Here is a 27,400-nt window from a genome sequence, read left to right on the forward strand (position 1 = left end):
ACCTCAAGCCTTCCAACCAAGTTCACTTCTTGGCAACCTTTTGCTGTATCAGTGTTATGAGAGTAGCCACCTTTCTCTCTCTCTCTCTCTCTCTTCCCAGGATGACATTACTGGTCTTCATGTCTTTCTTTCTTCCTTACAGCCTGTCAGCCTTAGGAAAGCCTGTTGAATTTATCCAGAATCAATAGTCAATAGTCATTTGCCTTTTACAATATTCAAAGTCCATAAGTCTGGCTATACAAAACTACCTGGGCCTTCCTTTGTTTCCAGGTGTTAGTAATTGCAACAATCCACTTTGTTCCATTTTGAAGCAGTTTGTTATTTATTTTGTAATTTCAGGGTAAAACTTCATTCAGAATGATTTTATGTAACCTGTATCTAGTGAAAGCTTACAGGGAAAACTATCAGCTACTTAGCTGATGTGAGTACCTGAGGTCATTAGAGAAGCACTAATAAAAGTTCAGCCCTGGATTTGTCCTGGTATAAATGGTTCAGTTACAGGCTTATACCAATGGAGATTCGTCTGATTTTAATCCTCTCTGGAGGAGGAGGGATGATTTCCTATGTGTGTAATATTGAATGACTCCCTTTCTCTGCTGCCTCTAAAGGTCCTAAGTGAAATGAGCTTGGACTGTCTCAACCAAGATCACTGCACAAAACTACTCATAGTTTTATATTCGGATTACCAACTCTGGTTGGAGATATTCCTGAAAGTTTGATCACATTATGTCTGACCACATGACACTCTGACCATGTGACATCTGCAGATATTATTTCATTTACCTGATAATGCTTGCATCCTCTGTAGTTAAGTGTGTTTACTTGCAGTTTCACTCCACAGCATGTGGTGCATTTAGCAACACAGCATTCAAGAGAGCTTGAGAATACTTATTTATAATTAAATCCATTCTCCCATATATTATATTATTTAGCATTTATCATGTAATAATAATTCACCACATGGTTCCCTCTGAAAAAGGACTACATTAGGAGTCTGTTTAATCAGTTGCCTTGGAATATAAAAGTGCTTGCAGTGCTATGTATTGATTTAATGACTGTTAAGTTTGTGCCTTTTCTAATTTCATACAATGATGTTGTTACATTATGGAAATGTTGCTAATTGCTTTGATCTGCTACACCTGTGTACTATCCTCTCTGGGATACTTGGAGACTGAAATCAGGCAGATCTAAAAATTCATTTTTACAAACTGAATACAGGAAATACTCTACCTGAGATCTGTATGATAACTTTACCTTCCACTGTCCGCTGCAACATAAACACACTGAGTATAATCACCAGGCTCGGGATAAGGGTTCAACAAAATGAGGCTTGATCATGAGCAGTGTTATGAAGACCCCCATCTGCCAAGAATAAGGCATATTAATTTTGTCATATGAAATTAATTTTTAAATTGTTGCTGGACTGAAGAAATGACTTGTTTAAAAAGAGATCACCAGACACTTGACTGGAGGACAATTGCATACTAAGAATTGCTCACTGATTCAATTAACAGAGATTGGGCTGGGCAATGGTGATTGCCGGTTGAAATCTTGTCGGTGGAAGAGACAGCACTACCCCCCCACCGAGAGCTTTGAACTCCACAAACGCAGGAGTTTGTTTAAACAGTTAATCACATGACTAACCTGCTGGCCAACTTGGAGTTTTGAATTGCACTCATAGGACAGTTTGGTGTCAGACTGCAATTTTGCAACTGAACCTGGAACAAGATAGCCTCTTTCCTGGCTGGCTCTCTCTCGCTTTCACACAAGCCTCCAGACCCACTGAAGACACGTAAACCTCAAGAGAGAGAAGACTCTTACTTCGAAACAAGTTGAAGCGTGCACTGGGCCCCAACGAACAGCAAGACTTACTGGCAACCAAAGACTCCACATTGAACTTAAAGGACCATAAATAACTACCAGATATTGCCTCAAACTTTTCCCCTTTATTCCTTCTACTTTTTCTGTCTCTATCTGCGTGTTTATCGCGTATGCATGCTAGTGCGGTCTCGTTGCATATTCGTATTCGTTAACCGGATTAGAGTTTAAATTTAATATACTTCCACCTTTCTTGTTTAAATCTAAGAAAACCTGTTGAATTGATTTCTTTGCCTTACAGTTGGAAAGTGGTGAACAAGGATTCACTGAGGGGGAGCTAAAAACATTGTGTTTCTAAAATTAAACTCTGTTATGGTTAGACCAGGCAAAGGCTGAGAGGGGACCCCTAGACCCCTATCTCATCTGTCGTAACAGCAGCAATAGTTGAGATGCCTATAAGCTGGCCAAGAACATGACAGGATATGGTTCTTTGCCTCCATGAATATGATGTGACTGTAATGCTGTTTCTCAATGAGAAACTCTTGCTCCAGATGTGAGTTTTAGAAGACTTTTCTTCCTTCCTGTCTTGAAGAGGTGACTGGGTTTCAAACACCAACAGATCTGTGACACCTCATCCAACAGGCCATTCTGCATGTGTGCACCTGGACAGCATCTGGCCAATTGTGCTGGAGTTGGCATTACAGCCAATCTTGCTCCAGTCCACTTCCACTTTTCAGTCAGGGACACTGAAGAGGGATCAGGAGTGGCAACTCTAGCTGATTTCCAGCATTCCTCTACTGCCACCTCTTCCCCCTGACTCTTCCTAAAACAGAGGCATTGAGTCCAATTGCAATGCTTCACTAACATCTCAACAGAGATCAGTTAAAATAGCACAAACTAAAGGTCAAAGTTAGGACCTTTCTGATCTGTGTGCCTGACGACTGCACCACACTGTGCATTTAACTATTGAGTCACCAAGAGAACATTTTTTTAAATAAATATTTAGATAGATTTTATCACCAAAGAAGGAGTTACTACATGTTTCAGTAAGTTATATTTTAATGATAATGGAATCTGCTAGGACAATAAAAGGTAAACGCAGTATAATTCTCCCTTCTCTTTTCTGGCACAGAGTAATGTATCTGTTAGAATTTGTACAGTTCTGTCATGTGGTGGTCCTTTCGTATCTACCCAGAAACACATTTGTTTCAAAATAAAAGCTTTGTATTTCCAGATATCATATTAAATGGACTACAACAGTTCAAGAAGGCAGCCCACCACCACCTTCTCAAGGGCAATTAGGGATGAACAACAAATTCTGTCCTTGCCAGAAATGGCCACATCCCATGTTTTTGTACTATTGAGCAGTGCAGACCAGGAAGGCGCCAGATCTTTGCTGGTCTTAACTACAGCAATGGTTGACTTTATTACTGGTCTCAGGATCTCTACACTAGGAACAGAAAATCCAGGGGTACCTGTGAAGGGGTTGGTGGGGGATGGGGGGACGGGGTCAGTGGAGAAGTGGAGAAGACCAACTGTTTCATAAGCTTTGGGGCCAAATAATTTTTTTTCTTTTTATTTACATAATTATATTGTGTAAAAAGGAAGTGAATTAGGAAAGGTGGGGCAAAGGCAGTTCAAAGAGGGACTCTTCCAGGACCTGTGAGGAATGTCCACCACTGAGAAAAATCAACCATCGGTCCCACTCTTTGATCAATGGCCATCAACGCATACTGGAAAGTCCATGTATTTGGGTACAGCAGTCTAGTGGTTATTGCATTGGGCTAATAACCTGGGGATTTTGAGTTCAAGTCCTACCTTTCCAAATTATGAAAATGAATTCAATGAGCAGCTTGTTGTGATAAAAACACAACTGATTCCTCAATTTCTTACAAGGAAGGGAACCTGCCTAGTATGGTCTATTGTAGCCCCTGTACCGCGCGATGTGATTGGCTCTCAATGTCATCTGAAGTGGCGTGGCAAGCTACAGTTGTAAAACAATTGCATTAAAAAGAAGAGCCTACACAACCTTTTCAGGGAAATTTAGCATGGGTAATGAATGTATCCATGCCTGTACCACCTATGTTTCGAGAACAAGTTAAAAAGATCGCAAAAGAATGCAGGGTAAGGACAGAGACTCAGCTGTCATTACAACAATCACTACACTGTAGTCCTTAATTGTCTGTAAAAGTACTTTAGGATATCCTGAGGTTGACAAAGGCATTGTATTAATGCAGGTCTTTCTTTACATGATCAAATAGCCTACCAATACACACTGTCAAAGCTCACACATATTGCATGCTCATCTGTGCAGGGTACCAGTGGATCTCCAGCACATGTGGAACAGTCCCATAGTGGAGTCAGTACCTTCAGGGAAGAAAAAAAACTAACAACATAATAACAAATTGGATAAACAATTATATTTATTGTAAGTGTTTCTCTTATGAACATATTGAATAGACTAATCATGTATTTTAAATGATTCCTGTAAAGTTTGGGAACCAGCCCTTTAAAAAACAAGTTTGAGTAAACTACAACATTTCCCATGCCCCAGGTTATAAAAAGAATACTGCATGTGTAAACAAACATTCTCTCTGGGGGAGTGTCTCAAATTGATCTTAAAATAACTTCAGTAATTCATCTTCAAGCAGTATTGTATACAATTGTGTCTTGATTCACTTTCAATGAAAAAGTTAGTGCTTTATGCCAAAACATGTTTTTTTTAAATTTTTAACTGGTGATGTTTCCTCTGCATGTGTTTTTTCCCCCTTAAGATTGTTGTATTTGAGCTTCGCTTAAATTAAGATTCTGTTTCCCAATGACACTGCCCAATGTGCTACTCACTCCATGCAGACCAAGAAAGTACTGGAATTCCAACCCCAAACTCTGCTGAGTTAGTTGGGACACTACTATTATAGATCCCTGGGCTACAAAGGAATCAAGCAGAGTTCCAGCTCCTAAATGATATCAACTTCTCGTAACTGCTGTGAAGTGTGCATGTGTGGATGTTACATAATCACAGGCTTCAGTTTACCTGTGATTTCTCCCATACTTGGTATCTAAACACACACATGAAGAATGGGCACTTGTGTGAGATACTGGAGGGTAGTTGATACCTAAAGAACTGGACTCTGTGTGAATCAGTGCTTCAGCTTTTGTATTCAAGAGACAAGAGTTCCAAGCATTGACACTATCTGGGAGAGAGCTCCACAGTAGAAGTGGAACATGTAATATTGATGCTGGAATTCTGAGCAGACCAGTTAACCTGAAGACAGGTAGAAGAACTCATACAAATTGCATCTGATGCTCATTTATTGCTGTGTAACATAACTGAAGTGGGTATTTGTAGAGAAAAATCTTTGTGCAGTGTTTACACCCTACAATCAGCTATTGGGAGGAAAGGTTTGTTAAATCTACAAGCATCAAGATCATTTTTGAAGTGGCAAGACATAACAAGTTGGTGTAGAAAGAAGAGTTTAAAAGTAATTGAAAGAGGATGGGAGATGGAATAACTAAAATAAGAGCATAATTGGTAAAAGCAGGCAAGTTAAACCAAGCATGAAAATGCAATTGACAGGAAAGTGCCATTCGCGCAATAAATGCCAGGCAATGACCATCTAACCATCTCCCCTTGGCATTCAACAGCATTACCATCACTGACTCTCCTACCATCAACAACCTGGGGTTACCATTGACCAGAAACTTAACAGGATCAGCCATACAAATACTGTGGTTACAACAGCAGGTCAGAGACTAGGAATTTTGCGGTGAGTAATTCACCTCCTGACTTGCTAAAGTCTGTCCACCATCTACAAGGCAGAAGTTTAGAGATACAGCACTGAAACAGCCCCTTCAGCCCACCGAGTCTGTGCCGACCATCAACCATCCATATATACTAATCCTACACTAATCCCATATTCCTACCACATCCCCACCTATCTCTATATTTCCCTACCACCTACCTATACTAGGGGCAATTTATAATGGCCAATTTACCTATTAACCTGCAAGTCTTTTGGTTTGTGGGAGGAAACCGGAGCACCCGGAGAAAACCCACGCAGACACAGGGAGAACTTGCAAACTCCACACGGGCAGTACCCAGAATTGAACCCGGGTCGCTGGAGCCATGATGTGATGGAATGCTCTCCACCTGCCTGGATGAATGCAGCTCCAATAACACTCAAGAAGCTCAACACCATTCAGGACAAAGCAACCCACTTGATTGGCACCTTAAACAATCACTCCCTCCACCACTGACGCACAGTGGCAGCCGTGTGTACCATCTACAAGATGCACTGCAGCAACTCACCAAGGCTCCTTCAATAGCACCTTCCAAACCTGCGACCTCGACCACTTTGAAGGACAAGGACAGCGGACACATGGGAACACCACCAACTGCAAGTTCCCCACCAAGTCACACACCATCCTGATTTGGAAATACATTGCCATGCCTTCACTGCTGCCCGGTCAAAATCCTGGAACTCCCTTCCTAACAGCACTGTGGGTGTATCTATACCCCAAGGACTGCAGTAGTTCACCACCACCTTCTCAAGGACAATTAGGGATGGGCAATAAATGCTGGCTTTGCCAGTGACACTCACATCCCAAGAACGAATAATAAAAAGTTAATAGGAAAATCAGGAAATTATAGTGGAGAAGCAAACCTATTATTTAAATCAGACAAAACAGAAATGTGCAAAAAATGGAAGAAAATATAATCAAATAACTTGGATAAAGAGAGAGAATTAAAGTGGAGACACTGAGGGTGGGCATTATGTAGAAAGCAGTAAAAATTAGAACAGATTACAAAAGCTACAGAAAAAAAATAATAAACACAGAATTAAAAAGAAGAAACTAAGCAGCCATACAAAAGGATGGAATTCCTCCTATTGACAATCTGAAAGAAATAGTCCAGGTGAGTTTCAAAAACAAGGGGCCGGATTTTCAAACCCCGCTGAGAGTGGGAACAACAGCGAGCGCAATTTGAAAACTGTGTTCTTGGAGGTCAGCACTGGGTCCCGCTGCCTCCAGAACATGATGCTATTTTTAAACTGCAGCCAACAGGAAGAGAACTGGTTGGGCAACCTGTTGCCTGTTGAGCTCATTAACAGGCTTGTCAGGAACAGGGAACAATTTTTAAAGGCTGGGAAGGGGAAAAACGCCATGGATGGACATGGCAGGGTTGTGAAGATGTGAGCATTGTGGAGGGACATGAGGACAATGGGAAGGGCTGATTAAAGCTGAGGTAGCAAATAGAGTGTGGATATTGTCGAAGCTGGAACAGTTAAGTGTTACATTGGACAGCGCCATGAAACTGGATAGGGAAGTCAGCCTGCTGGAATCACAGTGGCAGCTAGAGTTGGCAGAGGAAGGCCTGGTGAGCGTTCAAAGCCCAGCTGCCAGAGGTCAGATGGAAACAGACAACTCTGACATTGGACAGAGCTTCCAGGATGAGCTGCAGCAGATGCACCTCCTGGGCAGCTGGAGGCCAGAGGAGCACAGCGGGGGTGGGGGGGGGGCTGCAAGAGGAAGAAGGCACTACCCAAGACATCAGCTGCACAGCCCAAGAGTCAGCTACCTGCAAGTGATAGTGTGCCAGTGCCTCAGGAGGCTGCGCCTATCCAGGCAGATGGTCTCGGTCGTGTATGCTTTGATCCACAATGACCTGAGGCCTCACGGCCCCCATGACAGTCCCCTACCTGCAGCCATCAAAGTCGCAGATGCCCTGAGCTTCTATGCAATAGTGTCATTCCAGGGATCAGCTGTGAACCTGGTTGGAATCTCGCAGTCGTCATCTCATCAGGCTGGTCATGGATGCCCTTTTCAGGAGGGCAGGGACTACACCCACTTTGACACAGATAGGCCTGCACCGGCAGAGTGGGCAATGGGTTTTGACGCCATCGATAGATTCCTTCAGGTGCAGAGCATCATCGATTTGTACCCATGTGACCATCAAGGCACCCAATGATAAGCCAGTGAGATCCATCAACAGGAAGGGCTTCTACTTCTTCAACATCCAAATGATCCGTTACCACACCAAGAGCTTCCTCCATGTTTGAGCTCCTATTCCTGGCAGCTGCCATGACTCCTTCATCCTCCGCCAGTTCAAGCTGCCTCAGTCCTTCACTCCATCCCCCAAAGTGCATGGCTGGCTCCAAGGGGAAATCCCTTGAAGGGATGGCTACTGACCCCTCTATGGGAGCCCCAGACAGAGGCACAGAGGCAAAGCAAATGCCACCTGCTCAGCAGGCCAACGATTGAAAAGGCCATTGGGTTTCTGAAGATGTGAATCTGGTGCCTGGATTGGTCAGTGCCACCCTCCAATGCCCTCCTGCAAGGGTGTTGGTTATTGTGGTGGTCTGCTGTGCTCTCCATTACATGGCCCTCCAGAGAAGGATGGACTTTGAGGACAGTGAAGCCTTGGAAGGGGGCTCATTGGGGGAGAGGCGGGAGGTGAGAGTGAAGGAGGAAGAGGGGGCAGAGGGGGATAACACTGAACAGAGTGGTGCCCCTGCTACATGACGCGGTGGCTTCCTCCTGCCACCCTCGGGGAAAAGGATCTCCCTTCTCTCTTACACTGCCTCCGGTATTAGATCCAGGTGGGCATCGATGAAGCGAGGGTCTGCTCTGCCACTAGTGCCAGGCCTCCAGCTCCCCTGCGACATCTTGCTTTCCTCTGGTGCTGTGGAAGGCAGATCTCTCCCTCAGGACAACAAGCAGCCTCAATGATGACTGCCGTGGATGTCTATGGGCAGAATTCTGTGCTGCCTTTGGAGGTGGGCACGGAGGTAGGGGTGGGGGGCAGTAGGCACTGTTCCCCACAGTTCCTGGGCATCTTGCCTTTTTGTCCTGGGCAGGGAAGGCTGAGGATGGTCTTCCTGTCCCAGGCCCATTGATGCCCTTAAGTGGTCAATTAATGGCCGCTTAAGGGTCTCTTCCCACCTCCACCTTGATTTTCCAGAATGTGGAGGGGCCCCCAGTGCAGGGAGACACCACCAGGTTCAACTTGGCGGCCTCCTAGCGGGATCGGGGGTCTCTCCTTTGGTGGTAATCCAGGGGCACACCACTGGGATGACCCCCCCACCCTGCCCCAACCCTGTCACTGGGGCTGAGGCAGGTTTTCCCCCACCTTCCAGCCCACCGCCAGAATCCCCATTGCTGGAATAAAGTCCAATCCTACATGGGCCTCACACTTGATCTGAACCACTGCCATTTTCAATCCCACTGCTTCTAAGGGGGCAGGAAACCTGTCTCCACACCAATTAAGGCTTTCCCACTTGAATATTGCAATCTCAGCTTCCCAGAGGTGGCAGGTTTCAGACCAAAAGCCAGACCAGGCTCCCGTTTCCCACCTCCACTTTGAAAATCCAAACCATGATTTCTACTTTGTACTCATGCTGATTATTTGTAATAAAAGCAAAATACTGCGGATGCTGGAAATCTGAAACAAAAACAAGAAATGCTGGATTCACTCAGCAGGTCTGGCAGCATCTGTGGAAAGAGAAGCAGAGTTAACGTTTCGGGTCAGTGACGAAGGGTCACTGACCCGAAACGTTAACTCTGCTTCTGATTATTTGTAACATTGATCAACAGTAGTAATTTCAATTCTCCAAATTTTATTATTTTATCTTATTATCAATCCTTATTGTTTATTGCGGCATGATTTGTGAGATTTTAAAATCTTTATACAATGGTATAATTAAATGTGCAAATTAACTTGGTTAATCTATCTATAATATACTAAATTCGTTTTATAGAGGCCCGTATCCATTGAAAAGCTCCAGTGGAAATAGAAAATCCAATTATGTATCCATATTTTGTGCAATTGCCTGTGACCCTTGAAGGTATCAGAGTGATAGGACTTCCATTATTAAAGATATTGGGCAAGAAATTGGGATCAATTTCACCCCTTTTTTTGACTATGAGTGCCCTTAAAGCTCCAAAATGGCATCTGTGGAATGTGCACCCATGTTTGGGGCAAATTGTGCCAGATGCCATATTGGTCAGGGTGTTAGTACGTGTGCTGTGAACACCTGCCAGAAGTATGCAAAGAATGCTGATCATGACGTTAATCAGTGTGCAATGCTGATTTGATGCCAGCAGTGCTATTTCAGAGCTCAAACTCCAGCTAATGCCTTCGCTTAACCTCACACGGTTAAACGCGCATTCAGCAGTAAGAAGGACCTCCCCACTAGTGCTATTTGAAGGGAGCATCATCTACTTACAGATTAGTTGCTGGTTGATTTGTTTCTAGCTCTTGGTTTGATTTTACAAGTGCTCGGTGCTTTGTATAATTGTCTAAAGTTCCAAAAGTCTACAGGGAGTGGTGTGGCAGGTGCTAAAGGAGTTTTTGCTGACTTCAAGGCTTCCGCATAAATCAGTTGCTCCCATTCATGGTGTTCAGGTTTTCCCTTTGGAAAGCAGCATGACTTGGAAAATGATCAGAGGTCATGCAGAGCAGAACAAGCTGCTGGAAGAAGGAGGGGGACAAGGAAGAGATAGGCTTTCAGCTGCAGACCATATCCATGAAGGGTGTTCAGGGAGCAATTCTCTAATCTGTACTTCAGTGAGGAACAAAGTGTGAGATTTCTGCACTTCAGTAAGGACATCCTAACTGAAATCAGCCACCTACTGCAGCAACAACTGCAACCTCAGAGCACGGCAAGAACTGCATTGCCAATGGCTGTGATGGTGACTGTAGCAGTGAACTTTTAAGCATTTGGCTCCTTCCAGGCTGGAGATGGAGATATTTGCAACATCTCAGTTTGCCATCCGCTATTGTGTAAGGGAGATCACTGAGGTTCTCTATTCATACAATGTTAACTACATTTCATTCTCTCTTGCCAGACAGCAGTAGGTGGAGTGAGCACGTGACTTCGCTAGGATTGCAGGCTTCCCCATGGTGCAGAGTACCATTGAATGCATGTATGTGGCTTTGTGGGCGCTGCATGTCAACGCTGCAATATACTCAATCCAAAAGGGATTCCACTCCCTCAACACCCAGCTGGTATGTGACCATAGGCAAAGAACCATGCAAGTCAATTCCAGGTATCATGGCAACTGTCAGGATGCCTTCATTCTGCGGCAGTCTGTTGTGCCAGCTGCATTTGGGGCACCACGGCAAACTAAAGGGTGGCTACTGGCCGATAAGGGCTATTCTCTAACAACAGGGCTCATGACTCTGGTGCACAACCCACTCACACATTCGCAGCATGCATACAATGAAAGCCATATTGCCACACAAAATGTGATAGAGCAGATCATTGGTGTACTGAAACAATGCTTCTGCTGCTGGGACCACTCTGGAGGAGCCCCGCAGTACTCGGCAGAGTGGGTGTCAAGATTCATATGAGTGTGCTGCATGCTGCACAACCTCATGAGATGATAATTACCAACAATATAGCAGTTGAAGAGCAGGGACATGATGAGGAGGAGGAGGAAGAGGGAGGACTCAACCTAGACAGCCTCTTTTTGTCCAGGCTGACTGTGAAGAACTCAACCAAGTGCTATATCTGTCATGATTGTATGTGTGGGCTTCAGTATTAGAGACTATATGGTACTTGGAAGGGAAACCGAAAGTAGCTTTGTGTTTTGGGGAAAACACCTGACCTGAGGGTTGTTGTAAGGTGAGATAGGCATATTAATGCTTGTTAAATCTTTGTTAAAGTTAGATCTGTGACTTCAAGAGTGATTCTTTCAGCCTGAGATGTGACATTGGCAATGAGGTTATAAAGACAAACAATACATAGGTAAATTCAAAGATATTTAGGATTGTATCATAGCATTTACTGGAGCTGTTATGTCTGCAGTCTGGGAAATTGAGATGTTTGATCTGACGGATGATCCCAGTACTGTCAGTGTGCCACATTCCAAAGGCATGTTTTCCGTCAAATGAGACAGAAAGGGGGAAAACAGTAGCCCAATTTGTGACTCATCTGAGGCAGGTGTCAGATGGATGCAATTATGTTGCAATGGATCTGAATAACCGGATAATGGATCAGGTGGTCCAACATTGCAAATCGAACAAGTTGAGATGCAGGCTGCTGGAAAGAGGAGGTGACTTAACGTTGGATGACATTTTGAAAATAATGGCTGCATTGGAAGCAGTGGATGGACAAGTTCACAGCATGAAACTTGGTCCCATTTCTGCCATTGGCATGACAAAATCTGAGGTTAATCGAGTGACACAACGGAATCTAGGTACATGTAAATGTAAACAGCAAAAGTCCGAGAGTGTTTCAGATGTTGCAACTTGGGGCACTATGGAAGAGATGCTTGCTGTCCTGCCAAGGGAAAGATATGCAGAATATGTGGGGAAGAGACTATTTTGTCAAGAAGTACAGAAGCAAAACTGAACAGATTGGGAAGCCTGGCAAACTCTAAAAAGGAAAGAGAGATGGTAGTAGTATAATTGTGAGACAAGTTGAAGAAGATGTAGTGAGTGAAGACATGAATAGCAATCATGGATACATGTTTTCTGTCAATGGAAGCAACCATGAGAAAGTTCCAGTGATTGTTGGGGGTATTGACATGAGCATTATTGTAGATTTGGGCAGTGACAGTAATGTCATCAGCAAAGCACTGTGGGAGGAAGTGAGGACAAAGAGAATCAAGTGCACATCTCGAAAATGTGTCAAAAAGCTTTATTCTTGCACATCTAAAACCCCAATTCAAACTGTTGGATGTTTCACTGAGTGTAAGAGCTGGAGATCAGAGTGTGGAGGCAGAATTCATAATGATTGAGGAGGATGGTGAACTTCCTCTGAATAGAGAAACTGGCTAAGCCTTTGGGGGTGCTACACATAGGATTTCACAGAATTCACTTTCAATCCAATGTGGAGTTTCGAGAGGAATTTGGACCAGCGTTTCAAGGAATTGGGAAGTTGCACAACTGCCAAGTGAGATTAACAATGGATGAGAACGTTAAGCCTGTAGCTCAGCCGATACATAGAACAACTTTTGGTCTGAGAGGGAAAGTCGAGGCAAAGATCACGGAACTGGTTGACCAAGACATCATTGAACCAGTTGAAGGACAAACACACAGATCTTCACTAGAGAAGGAAGCTGAATTATTTATGCGGTTTGTGGCAGTTCATGCTGCACCCAGAGCAATGACAACTAGCGAGTTTGAAAGAGAGTCAGACAAAGATCCAGAATTGAATGACATTAGACAGAGAATCCAAGCTGGAAATTGGGAGAAATGCCATTCAGAGCATACATTGTTTTACGAGATGAGCTGTGCACAATTGGGAAGAGTGTTCTCAGAGGTAACAGACTTGTAGTGCCACTAAAGCTTAGGCCTAGACTGGTGATACTAGCTCATGTGGGTCACTTGGGAGTGGTTGGTACTAAGCAAAACTTACAAACTGAAGTATGGTGGCCAGGGATGGAGAAAGATATGGAACAGTTTATCAAAACATGTCATGGATGTCAACTTATCAGTAGACCCAATCCACCAGAACCAGTACACAGTATACTGTTACCAGCTGGACCATGGGAGGATGTAGCAGTTGACTTCTTAGGTCTATTTCCATCAGGAGAGTCTAATACTAGCGGTGATTGACTATTACCGCTGTTATTATGAGTATGTGGTAATGAAGTCTACAATGGCAGAGAAAACAGTGTTTGCATTGACTGAAGTATTTGCAAGGCATGGTCTATCAGTCGCATTGTATTCAGATGATGGGCCACAATTCACTTCACCGACCTTTGCAGATTGCATACAAGTCACAGGTATTCACCTAAATGGCCACAGGCAATTAGGGAAGTGGAAAGATAAAATCAATCCTTCGAGAAACCGATAAGGCTGAGGGTAAAGACTGGAACGAGATGTTGTTGTCATAAGTGACTATCATGCTAGACCCCCACCTGCCAAGAATGAGGCGCATTAATTTTGTCATGAACATTGATTTTAAACTGTTACTGGAATGAAGAAAGGATTTGTTAAACAAATCAGACGTGGCTGGAAAAGACATTTGCATTTTTACAGATGGTGATTGGAAGGACAAAGGACCATTCCTTGACACATTCAACCCACAATGGACCTTGATCACCAGGTATTGTGCGTAAGAGTGACTGCTAAGGTGATACAATCAAAGACGTGGTCAGACCAGTTAGTCACATGACTAACCTGCTTGGCAACCTGGGGTTTTCTGAATTGTACAAACAGCTTGAACTCAGAGTGTCTGTTTGCTCCTGGACTGAAGATCTCTCCTGTCTGCTCCCATCTCTTTCTCACAAGCCTCTGAATCCATTGAAGACACATGAACCCCAAGAGAGAAAAGTCTCCTACAGCGAACAAGGTTTAAGAAGAATACTGGGCCCCAATGAAAAGCAAGATCCACCTACAATCAAGGACACTACAATGAGCTCGAAGAACCGTAACAAAAACTCTTCAAATATTGCCTCAAACTTTTTTTTTCTTCTGCTCTTTTTTGTCTCTATCTGCATGTGTGTAGCGCTTATGCATGCTAGCGTGATCGTGTTGTGTATCTATAGACGTTAACTGAATTAGAGTTTAAATTCAAGTTTAATAAAGTTCAAATTTTCCTCTTTAAATTAAGAAAACCTGTTCGTGCTGGTTTCTTTGCCTTATAATTGGAAAGCGGTGAACAAGGATTCACCAAGGCGGAGCTAAAAACACAGTGTGTTAAAAATTAAACCCTGTTACAGTAAGACCAGGTGAAGGCTGAGAGGGACCCTAGATACCTTTTTCACATGGTTGTAACAGTGGCCATGTATAGAGCAACTACACACACTACGATGGGAAAGAGCCCAGCTGAGTTGTTATTTTGACACAAAGTATGCACCAAGATACCAGAGCTGAGCGACATTGGAGTTACTCAGGAGGTTCGAGATCATGATGCTGAGAAAAAGGGTGTTGCAAAGTTTTATGCAGATTACAGAAGGACAGCTAGACAGTCTGATGTGATGGCAAGTGATGAAGTATTGCTGAGACAGAAGAGTCCAAGTAAGATGGATACATCATATTATCCCAAGCCGTACACTGTTTTTGCAAGAAGGGAAACAGTGTGACTGTGCAGTCACCAGAAGGAGTACTGCATGACAGAAATTCGTCATGTGTTAAAAAGCATCATGGTGACAAAGACAAAACAGCAAATGAACCAGATATAGGAGCTGAGGTGAAGCTGACATTCAACTTGCTATCTAAAGGGAAAAACATCGGTTCCAGAGGGGCCAATGACACTTCCTCATTCTGACGTGGTAACCAGAGTTCCTGAGACAACAGAAAGCCCATAATGCGTGAGGAGACCACCAAAACGATATGAAGATTTTGTGTTGTGATTATGTTCAAAACAAAAAGAGTGTATGCCAAACGCTGCCCTTGAAAGCAAATGCCAATGAAGAAATTCATTTTCTCAGTGAATTATGAAAATCATGGACATGTTTTAGTCTGATTAGGGAGGAATGTCATGATTGTATATGTTGGCTTGAGGATTAGAGACTATATAGTCTCTGAAAGTGAAATTAGCTTTGGGGAAAACACCTGACCTGAGGGTTGTTGTAAGGTCAGATAGGCATATGCTGCAGCAGTGAACAGAAGTCTTTATTAAAGCTTGTTAAATCTTTGTTAAAGTTAAATCTGTGACTTCAAGAGTGATTCTTTCAGCCTGAGATGTGACAATACCAGTAACCGCAACCCCAGTTCCCCATTCACCAAGAGTCCCACACCTTACCTTCCCTCTGTCACTGACTATCACAGCATCCACTTGGCCAGTATGCAAAAATAAAAGCCACCACAAAATAAAACAAAGAAAATTTATAAATCAAATTATACCATACTGCATACAAAAGCCAATAATCATCCATTCCCTTCATGTCTGTCTACCGTGATCCTTTGCCAGTCCTAATGCTCCTATGCACAGCTACCCCAGTGGCTGCAGTAAGGCTGGTGGAAGGCTGCTGACTTTCAGTGGAGGACATCGCAGATGGCCTTGAAGGATAATCTTGATCAGCTTTGGGCCGAAAAGCACTGGTTGTGGACTGCACTATCTCAGCATGGGTGACAGCAGCCTGGTCTGGCTGGCTGACAGGCAATAGCAAAGGGCACTGATGGAATGGCAGATTTGTGCTCTATGGAGCACTACCACACCCCCAAGGCAGTGCCTCAGCAATCCTAGTGATCTGTTGGAGGACAGATTGTTGAACTGCTGTGACACTCTACAAGTTCCTTTGAAAACTGATATCCACAGCCATGATAACAGCAGTCTGAGCTTTCTCTGCTGCACTGAGACATTGGGTAGCTGTTGCTTGTGCTGCAAAGGAAGCTGTGACATCAGCCATCAGATACTGCATCATGGTTGCGTCCACAGGTATGCGAACGGAGATGTCTACTGCTTCCATGCTGGAAAGGCTGAGCTCCAAAATCCATGTAAAGCCCTTTGCCAAGTTTGTGCTGGACCCTTCCATGCTTCTTGACATCATCCACAGGCTTTCTGACAGGCTTCTCAATGCACTAAGCATTTTGATGTGTGTACCCATCAGTTCTTCTGTAGACTGCCCCAACGACGTGCTTATCTGAGTTCTCTGCAGCAGAGCATGAGAGTGACCTCCCTCTCCGGGGAGGTGGCATCTTCGCTATCTTTGCCCCCTGCCCTGGCTACAGGCCACTCCTGCCCAATGTCTCACTACATGCAGATCCCACCAGAGTGCTATCCTTTAAATTACATGCAGTGTCACTATCTGAGCTGGGGGCTACGAGTGTGAAATCAAGCGATGGTGCATCTTCATCATCACTGTCTTCCTGCTGTAACTGCACTGCCTGGTCAGTTTGCACTTTTTTGGTATCTGAAAGGAGAAAGGCGAAAGGGTAAAGTATGGGAGTGGCAGGGGGTGGGGATGAGGGTGAAGAATCTAAGAAAAGCATACTTCTGCACACCATCTGCAGCTTGTAAGTCAGAATGAAATGTGGGATGAGGGGGAGGTGGAATGTGAGAAGGAGGATTATGTATGAGGACACTGTCATCTTCGATTATTTCTGCACCTCCACTGGCCACAAGCTCAGCAATGGGCATCCCAATAATAGCCTCCTCCATGAGGGTTAGGACGTGCAGGCATGTGTATCCCCTTCCAGTTAGCTCCTGCCACTTCCAGTTGTGCACCACCTTGTCCTACAAGAAAGAGGGAGGTGTGTCAGTGAGTGCCATGCAATCTGTTTGGGTAATGTGGCTGTTATGACTGAATAGCTGACAGTGTGTGCAAACTGTGAGATGTGGATACAAGGTTTGCAGTAGCGCTAAGTATTTGAGAGTGTGTTGAAGCATATGAATGCCAGTTATGAGTCCTGATTGATAGACATTGTTGGTAGATAAGTGATGGGGATGTGGTGAATTGAGCAGTGGCTGAGGTAAGGTGGTGAAATATGACATATGACTATGTATTTACTGACCTTGACTACTTGTGTGAGGTCATTGAACTTCTTGCACTGCTTCCAGGTCCTGAGGGCTTGACTCCTGGCATTGACCTCCACAATTTTCTGCTCCCACTGTCTTCTGAGAATGTGGCTAGAGGGCTTCCTGGCCCCATGTGGATAGAGAACATCTCTTCTCATTTTCACCTCCTCCACCAAGGCCTCCAGTGCAGCATCCGAAAACCTTGGAGCCCACTCTCTCATGTTTTGCCTTTCTTCAATGTTTCCCAGGTCAGAGTCATTGAACAAACTGTCAGAAGGTGCACGCTAACTTTAAGTGGTGCCAGCCACTCACAATATTGTTCCCCCTGCTGACATGCCCGGCCAATCAACAGCATGTTTATTACTGGCTGGACACTGAAATCCTTGAAATGAGCAAGAAACATGAAGTTGACATGCTGCCTTCATCGCAATATACAGGCGCAAGTTAATTGCTCATTGTAATCCCCTCGGCTGTTTTCAGGTGCTGTCAAATTTAGCCCTTATTACACTATGCGGTGTATTCAGATATATTGTATCTCCATTCAAAATGCTGTATGAAAAAAGTCTTGTGAATTTTTTCTCAGTAACTGAAAATGTACCTGACCAAAATAAGGGTTTAAACAACATTTTTTAAAAATCGCAGTAACATGGTTACATTGTTAATGTTGACTAAGATGATTTTATGGCTTTGCACCATGTGAACGTGCTCTAAAAAGAGCAGCTTTTTCCTTGAAAAAGGAGTTCTTAGAAGAATTGGCAAGCCTTGATGTTTCAGGCAGCACACTCTGCCTGTCGTCTGGAGAAATAACTGGAACAGGTGGAAACAGTAGGTTTATATGTGGTGGTGAATGGGAATTTGGGCGGGATCTTACTGCTGATAGGTCATTGCACGGTCTTGTTCTTGCTGCCCAGTTAGTCCCGATGGGAATCATGGGGTGACAGGAAGGGCAGTGGGTAATGGGTAAATTGAAGGATAAAGCCATGATGGAAATGAGGGAGTCGGGGAAGTTTGAGGTAGTCGGGGAAGTTGGGGTTTCCCCTGAAATTTCCACCCAAAATGCAGACTCCATGCATTGGTTGCAAGTTCCCTACCATATAACCCACCATCTCCCACCCAGATGGAAATAGAAAGGTGGTGAATAAAGAGTTAAGGAAAGACAATCAGAGGAGAAACAGACATAATCAAAAGAGAAAAGCCAGAGAACGAAACAGGAGCACAGAGAGAACACAGAGAGGTACGAAAAGAGTTTATATTCTCTCTGACTTACAATGGAAAATTGCCTAATAAATTTTTAAGTTCCTTTGATGCATCGACTGATATGATCCCAAGTTTAATCACCTGTCTGTGATGAGGTAGCTGATTTCAGCCAAAGAGGTCGTACTAATAGTTTCTGTACTGCTGGGTGAAGGAGGGGGTCATTGGTCAGGGTAGAATTTGAACGTGGACGTGATTGGGTTCAGCGATGATTTTCTCAGTGGTCAATAGCCTGCTGACTCCCAACATCTATGTACCTACATGAGGAATTGTCACTGATGTGGTGCCAGAGCATGGCTGGTGCCTATGAAACACCACCTAAACAAGGGTCATCATCTTCAAGAGAGGAGAAAATGGGAGGTGATTAAAAGTTATAAATAAATTAATTTTATAAAAAATTTACCTTTGCTATATTTTAGTAATGTGGCTGTTGAGGTTAATAGAATCTTAATTTTAATGTAGCAGTTTCTCAAAGAATATCCATCATGATACAGCACAGAAATTACATATGAATATTAAATGATAATTTTGAGTCCTTTATGTCTACAATGTGTTAGGACACGGTACAAATATCAGCAAATTTCTGTGTGTGTACCTCCATTTTACATACGAACATATGAATGACAGCCAGGAAAAGACCCTCTTATTGTATGTAACCTGTCCCACATAACTGCAATTTCTTGTGCAATATGTACACTCCCCACCTCACCCAAAAGTCATCTGTCTCACTAGTCTCAGCTTACTGGTTTTGTGGTTCAACAGGTGGGATTGGCAGCTTGGTCCCTTAGCAGTACATCATTTTGAAACTGCATACCACCACTCCGCCATATAGTAGCACTATCAATTATAGTCATTGTGATCCATTTTGAAGTAAGAGAAGTTGATCCTTTGAGCTGACAAAAGGGTACATTAAAGTTCTGTTCACAAGAAAAGTGGGGCAGAAGAAAGTGATATTATGGAGAGGGAAGAAAGTGATCTTGAAATCTTTCATTTCCATCTCCCAGGATTAGATTTGGTGGCTCCTGCAAACAGACCCAACCTCCCTTATGATAAGGAGTTTACCTTTACTGCCAATATATAGTCATACTCGAGCATGACCCCAGAATTGGCAACAATGAAATCTCTGGTTATATGAATGCAATAACTGTAATCTCACAGATGTCCCTGTGTACACTTCTCCAGTCATCTGAATGGCACACCAATTAACAAGGCTGAATGCAAATGAGCAAACTAGTTCATTTTACAATTGTCTCATGAATGAGCAGAGTAACATTTGTAGTAAATTTCACTGTACTTCAATGTATTTTCAGTATTAGTCCTTGTAACAAAGAAAATAAAGCACATCATACTATCCCTGTTAGTGGGCTAAAGATTACTTTTCTGGCCAAATTTTTTTTCCAAAAATATATTTTATTCAGGTATTTGCAAAAATATATTATAAAACCATTGAAAACAGTTCAAATTTCACAGTTCGGAAAGTACAATAGAGATCAGATTTGTTCGATACAGAAATATGAAGTGCCTTACAATTCTTGCCATTCCATTTTAAATGCAATGTACATTGACATTACATAGTAAAAAAACATTTTGGTGCATACAGCCCTAGGGGTTTTACTCAGGTTCCAGCCCCTCGGTATATTATGGCAGGAGGACCTTACACAGTGGCCTTTCCTCATTGAGCCTTTGCAGCGGCTGCCCCAAGCTTTAGTACGTCCCTCAGCATGTAGTCCTGGACCTTGAAATGTGCCAGTCTGCAAAACCCTTCCTCGGATCTATACCAGTTTTTTCTTATGGAGATTTATTTCCTTATCAGCTTCCCTCAGCAGACCTTCTAGACTCTGTGCTTCTGTCCTGTTTATTACATAGAGAGGAAGACAAGAGGTTGATCTTTCTGAGCTTTCCACATCTAGGGATTGGATGGCAAGTCTGCCAGTTAAACCAGTTACTGCTCCCCTTCTTTCCCTGCTTTGGGAGGGATCTCTCCTGCAATTCTCCCAGGTGAGTTCTCATGAAAGAAGCCATACCAGTATAATCATCTGATATAATGGATAAGGAAATTCACTGGAATATCTGAATAAAGTTTAATTGTCTAAGGCTGGAGTGATATACAGGAAGCACTATTCCTCATATTGGCTTTAGTGCACATCTCCCAGCACTTCAGTTCAGAGATTGTAACCCTTTGTGAATTGAATATAATTTAAGGTTGAATTTTAAATCAACCCAAGATCCTTCAGTAATGAAATTGTCGAATCCCAAAATGGGAGAGACAGCCTCAAACAGGCAGAGTTGAGGGCAACAGTGCATTCTAGGACCTTGGAAAGAAAGGATTAGTCAAAAGTGAGTGTCGCAGTTGGAGGGAATTGTTGGGAGCACCCAGGTGTGGGGGGAGGGGGATGGGGAGGCGAAATTTGACAGCGATTTTTTTTTTGAGAAGGGACTGGTAATAGTTGTTTCAAAGGCAAAAGTGCCAGAAGATAGAGCCAGTTGATAATGGCAATGAACAAATGTCCGAGAAGGGGAGGACAACATATATTTTTAAGAACTGTTTAATCGTGTTTCCAATTGATACATTGAATACATAATTACCTCTTGTTTTTGTAGTTTGGTGTTGTCTTATGATGAGAGAGAGAGTCCTTACTATAGATATTTTGCTGAACGTGACATTTGTCACTCAGTTACGTGCCAAATGTGCAAGTGGAATACACATTCCCAAGAATGATGGAGTTGTTTTGGATAACTGTTGTAATCCAAGGCCTGACATTGACAGAGTATTTTTAGATGTCTGCTTGTGGTGCAATGAGTAAAAAGGTTTTACTATTGTTACAACTGAGGTGGGAGCAATGCACCATCAATTCAGTCCCATCACTCCATAGGTCACAACATATTATTAAAGTTTTCCCACCCAACCGGAAAAACAGCCAAACTAAACACTCTAGTAACAGAATAGAACAGACCAAACCAGGTATCTTTAGACAACAACAAATTAACTATTTAAAAAACTAAATCTTAAACACTATAAAGACCTTATAACTTCTTATTTTAACCTAACTCCCCCATTCACTCACATACACTGAAAAATCAATAGCTAACCAGTTTTACAAGTGGTGTTTTTAAAAATTAGCAGTTTCTTAAGAATAAATAAATAAGTCTTTGTGGGTTATATTCCTGATGGGTGAGGTATCCTGGCGTAAAAATAATCAAATGCCTCTTGAAGTCTTCACACAGATCTGTTCTTGATAGGCATTCAAAGCACTTCAGCTGCAGCAGGCATCAAACAGTTCTTTAAACAAGGAGTGTAGCAATGGGTCCACTCAGATTTTAAAAATGACAATCTCTCAGTCGAAACTTTACTCCAGCTATACAAATGGCCTCTTCAAAGGGTTTTTTCCTCCTTAGACAATTAACACAGCCTGTAGCTCATTGTAGAATTTCTGCTGAGAGAAGCAGTCAGCTCTTTCCTTCAGTAAGCATGCTTTGTATTGATTGGTTCAGACCGGTTTTAGATAGTTTTTACACACAGTCAAATCAAAACATTATACCATGTGGCTTCTCTCTCCTGCTGTGGCCTAGGGAAAGATGCAGCCAGCACATTGTGCTCAGTCTTAAAGGCACACTGTTTTCAAACAGAGTCTTAAAGACACACACTGTTTTTAATTCAAGAAGAAAAAAAGGAACAGTTCCATGACACTATACTAAATCTGCCTAGATTTTTAATACCTGTACTGTATAAATAAGGATAAATCTCAGGGAAACCCAACCCCTAGATAATTTCCAGGTCCCAACCATGTGCCCTGTCTACGTTGCTCACCTGGCACAATTTTCACATGCAGATACCCTAATTGGGCCAGTCGCACCGAGCTCTGCCAGGAGGCGGGAGCTGCCTGCTGAGAACAATCCTCAAAGGCAGACGTCAGCCATGACAGAGCCTGCTGCTGCCTTGCAGAATAGAGGAGGCAGACATTGGATGGCCCGCAGCCTCATGATGCAGAGAAGTGGCCAAACGGCCAACTAAAAGGTACTGAACTTGATCTGAGACAAAAACCCTTCGTACCAAAACTTTTTCATCAGAGAAAGCATTGCTTGATTGTTCCCCGCATTGCACCAGACTGTGTTTGGCGATCTGCAATTTCACAATCACCTTCTGGCCCTCCCCAGCCCATTGACAAGCTCCTCAAAGGGCTTAATTGGCAGTTAATTGGAGGCGAGTGGGTTCCCAGCTCCACCCGGGACTCTGACAGACCATCCAGGAGCACTATTTTCAAAGTGTACCCATTCCTGTTCCCCCACGGGCGATAGAAAATCCCAGCCATGATGTCAGCATCCTTAAGGCAAAGATTAGAACGCTGAACTGAATTAAAACATTTTTATTTCTCCAGATATCGTATGCCCAAGTGAAAGCTCAGGTCTCTGTATAAAAACAAGAAATGCTGGAACCACTCAGCAGGTCTGGCAGCATCTGTGGAAAGAGAAGCAGAGTTAACGTTTCGGGTCAGTGACCCTTCTTCGGAACAGGGTCTCTGTATATTGTGTTGACAAGGAGCAGGGTACTCATCTCCAATGGGAGTGGAGTGGCCCACTCCCCCTCCCACATCATAGCCTTGGTGAGTAGGAGATGAAAGCTCTGGCCTCGGAATACTAGGTTGACATCCAGCTGGGTATTGTGTCCGATGGGAGTGGAGTGACAACCCGCTTGTCGCATTTAACCAATTCTCCTGGTTAGGGAATTGTGAGTCAGACTAATGATCTGTCTATGTAGAAAGGGACTTTGTTACAGAAATGACTCAATGTATGATCTACTAGATGTAAGATAGTGGTATAAACGGGTTACCTTGTGCTACTGGGTACAGAGGAGAAGGAGAAGTTGTATGCTTTTGACATTCACAGATCACATTATTTGGAGTGTTTTTCAGACTGTTGTGTAGTTGCTTGCTTAGTCGTTTCATCAGGTGGTCTGTGACAACACAGAGTTGATCAGGTACATGGCTATGAAGTCAGACTTAATTAATTCACTGCCTAGTAACTTAACAGCCATGGATGTGGGCAAATTTTGATCAGATAGTTTATTGATCTGGGTCTTAGATGCAAGAATTTGTGGTATTTTCTTTCTGCTTCTCTAATCATAGATTTGTCATGGTGCAAATGATTCTAATTGAATATAAAGGTAATTACTTTTTTCTCCCAATTTTGCCCATTTTTAAACCCTTCTCTTTTGACGGCAATCGGTCTTCTTGGAGTAAGAGTGCTGGCAGCCGTCCAGTACCTTACAGATAAGGGCTACACTACCACCAAGGTAGTTTGAGCAGGACAAGTGGTGGAAAGGGACAAGTCAGGCAGGGAAGCTTCATTAAGGGGAAAGCCAAGTCTCCGTTGAGGCTATGATGTCGATGTGATCATCCACAATAAGTTAATGGATGGCAAGGGCATTTGCTGACAAGTGAGCATACATTTTGGAGGAAGATTTGGAGAGGGGCAGCAATAGTCGATCCACTGGTAGAGTGCAATGAGTCAGCACAGGGAGCAGTGTGTGGGATAAGTAGGAGATTGGCAAGATTCACTCCCAGCAGGTGCACTGGGAGAGAAGACTGGGAGGAGAGTAAGATGGGGCAAATAGAGTTGTCACTCGTTAGGAGGCTGAACTCCTAACAACAACAGATATGTAGTCAGAAGCTCATCTCAGGGTAAAACATTTGTAAAGTGCCTTTCACAGGAGCAGTACCAAACAAAACATGACAGTGAGCCACGAGACATTAGGACACGTGACGAAATGCTTGGTCAAAGAGGTAGGTTTTGAGGAGTGTCTGAAAGGAGGAGAGAGAGGTGGGGAGGTGTAGAGAGGGAATTCCAGAATTTAGGATCAAGGCATGGTCACCAATGGTAGAGCGATGAAAATCAGAGTTGCTCAAGAGGCCAGCATTGGAGAACGCAGATATCTCGGAGGGTTATAGGACTGAAGGAAATTACAGAGATAGGGAGGGGCAAGGCCACAAAGGAATTTAAAAACAAGGATGAGAATTTTAAAATCGGGTTGTTTCCAGTCCTGGGGCCAGTGAAGGTCAGCGAACACAGGAATGATGGATGGACATGACGGTGCGAGTTAAGATGTGGGCAGCAGAGTTTTGGATGAGCTTAGGGAACCTTGGATCCCAAACCGGTGTCCTATGAATTGCAGTGTGGATGTCCCAAATGACTCTGTTGCTGGCTTTTCCTACTTGAGTATTTCGCTGAAGACTGAGGACAGTGATTTTTGAATATGCCAAGGTTGTTGTGGTAGCACAACATGTCTCAGTCCTAGTGGATGATACAGGTCATGCCTTCAATTTCCCATTTTCTGTTGCAATGTCTGAGTGAGGCACTGAGCAAAGGCCAAGCATTTTTGTGGAACAAGTCAAAATCTGCTTGCTTTTTTACCATGGGTATAATGCAGAGGAATGTAGAAGAGGCGAATAGGGGCATATTGTGGCAGAATGGTGCATCCCATCTTTCCTTGAATACCTTTGGAACATGTATAAAAATTAGTATAATTTTTTCATATTCATAATTTTGATGGATTTTTCTATTGCTCAAACTTTATCATATCATTATTGGGGACTGGAGCATTTCTCCACTATAGGTGCTCAATATTTACATCAAGCACTCACAGGTCAGTTTAGAATTGCTGTTCACCTGTTTTTCAGCTGAATGTCTAGTTTCTTTAATGGTCTGTTTTTTTTACTATTAGAAAATTCAATGGAGCAGCAAAAGTCTTTTTACAAGTAGTTTTCATCCTGTTTTACAGGTCTCACACACAGAAGCCAACTTGTCCTACTTAACTTGGAGACTACAAAAATTTCTAAAGGAAAAGGGCTCACAAAAGGGTCTTTTTTTTCCAAGTCTCCTTGATTTCAATTCCAATATATATGAAGGAAGAGATTTGAAGCTTAGATCTTTCCTACTGATTTGTGCTGTCTGATGGCTCACTCATTTCAGGCTGCCTCCCAAGAGTGTTGCCAACCTCACAGATTGTCCTGGACCTTATGTCATTTACTTATCATTTGCTTTGATATTATCTGATTAAAAATTAAACTGAAAATATTCCTTTTGCTTACTGAACCAACAGCAACATATCAGGACAACCACAGAATTCATTACCCATTCATTTTGATGAAATAGAACACAAAGTTTCCTGTTCATCCTTATTCCAATGGCAGACAAACCTCCACCTATCTCCTCTGCAATGATGACTAATCAGATTGTGGAGCACGAACTCAGTGCTTGGTGGAGGTGGAGATAGTCAAACCCTGGCCAATCAGACATCACAAAGGTGGAAGTATCTGCTTTATTGGAGGTTTTTTTAAAACAAAGTCTTATTAATTCTACAAAAAATAAAAATATTGTCAGAATTTAATTTAAAAATAAACATTTTAAAAACAAGAAAAAGCTGTCATCAAGGCAGTTCGAATTTAGCATCCAATCAGGTCATGTGTTGTAATGAATCAGGCCATGGCATCAATTTGATTGACAGTAGATTCATCCAATCAGCTAATGCTCTTAAGTTCAGTAACTAAATCAGCGAGGAAGTAGTGTGATGGAATATCCAACCAGAATTAGTACTTTTCCCTCCTAGTCCAACTCCAGTCCCATAGGACTGTATTTCTACCTCATTACTATCTTCTTGGACCCATTCATACTCTATTCTATAGCTCCTTGGTTGAGGAATCTGAAATAAGATGAGGAAAATCCAACTTTGAAAAGCTGCACAACTCTACATTTGGAAAGAAAGCTCAAACACTGTTTATAACTAAGGACTCAAAATCATCAATGAAATTCAAAATGAATGGGTAGTGAATTCCCTTACTTAACTATGTTAGTTAAGTGAACAAAAGACATATTTTCAGTTTGGTTGTAAATCAGATTATATCATAGCAAATGGTAAATTAACAATATAAAACAAATTATATATTGCTGTATATAATCTAAATTTGATTGAGAATGTTTTAAAAGTGCTGAGTGACTTGTGTAAGAACTATCAGGATTTCACATTCCACTAGTAGTTATGTTTTAGTAAACTGTATCCGTAGTTGTAAAATATTCTCTTGTGTGGGTTTATAGATTAACAGAATTAGGAGTTGGATGACAGACTGAGGTTTTCTATCTAATGGCTGTAGGTATCATATAAAGTGTAAAACACAACTCTTTATGCATAAAAAACTAGAGCTTCAGTACTTACTAAATGTGCAATTAGTTATAGGAAAAAATAAGTAATTGCAGTAGCACAGGGAGCAACAGAAGATATGAAGAGAAAAGCGAACAAAATAAACATGAATTAACTCTATGCCTAAGCCCCACTCATGGTCCAAACGCTTGTACATTACTGGTTTTGGAAAATGGTGACAATCTTAGGTTAATTATAGCACAGGGTGATTACAGAGTAAAGTTCCCTCCATTCTGACTGTCTTGACTGTCCTAACAATCTTCCTTGAAAGGCTGTTCAGCGGAGCACCCTACTGCATCAGTGTGTCATTTCCCACATCAGGCATCCCTGTGGTCTCACTAAGTGAGATTACCATATTATTTGTAGTTTTGTGCATTGAGCCCATTCCAACAAGCAACTCCATTCAGTCTGCTCACATTGGTTCCAAGGACACACAACCAATTGGGAGGAAAGTACCATCTCACAAGCCTGGGCTCAATTCAGACACAGCTTTCGGAGTGAAGGTAAACTTTCCAACTGGTTATATTCATTACCAGGTTTAAAGATGGAACAAAAAGATGTTTCCTCAGCACTGCAAACTGGAGTCATCAGGAATTAAAGACTGATCTCTAGGGCATTGTTGCATGCAACCCTGGAAAAATAATCATAGGGGCAATAAATGTTTTGAACAATTTAGTTACAGGTTATAAAACATATTGGACATGGGAGAAAAGACTATTGACAG

General features: G+C 42.7%; 1 protein-coding gene across 12 annotated transcripts in view; it reads left to right on the top strand.

Moving 5' to 3' along the window:
* LOC137372946 (KN motif and ankyrin repeat domain-containing protein 1-like) overlaps positions 1-27,400 on the top strand; it is a 137,988-nt gene that overhangs the window by 29,195 nt on the left and 81,393 nt on the right. Inside the window, exon 1 of one of the 12 annotated variants that reach the window (XM_068037489.1) lies at positions 5,490-5,585. The exons of 9 other annotated variants lie outside the window; for them this stretch is intronic. The gene's annotated coding sequence lies outside the window, so the exon portion shown is untranslated. Of the gene's footprint in view, positions 1-5,489; positions 5,586-22,437; positions 22,501-23,010; positions 23,087-27,400 lie in introns of those variants that run through there. 2 more of the 12 variants (XM_068037493.1, XM_068037490.1) reach the window with 2 other exon arrangements.

This window comes from Heterodontus francisci, chromosome 8, assembly GCF_036365525.1.
Source record: "Heterodontus francisci isolate sHetFra1 chromosome 8, sHetFra1.hap1, whole genome shotgun sequence".
In the NCBI taxonomy this organism is placed as follows: Eukaryota; Metazoa; Chordata; class Chondrichthyes; order Heterodontiformes; family Heterodontidae; genus Heterodontus; species Heterodontus francisci.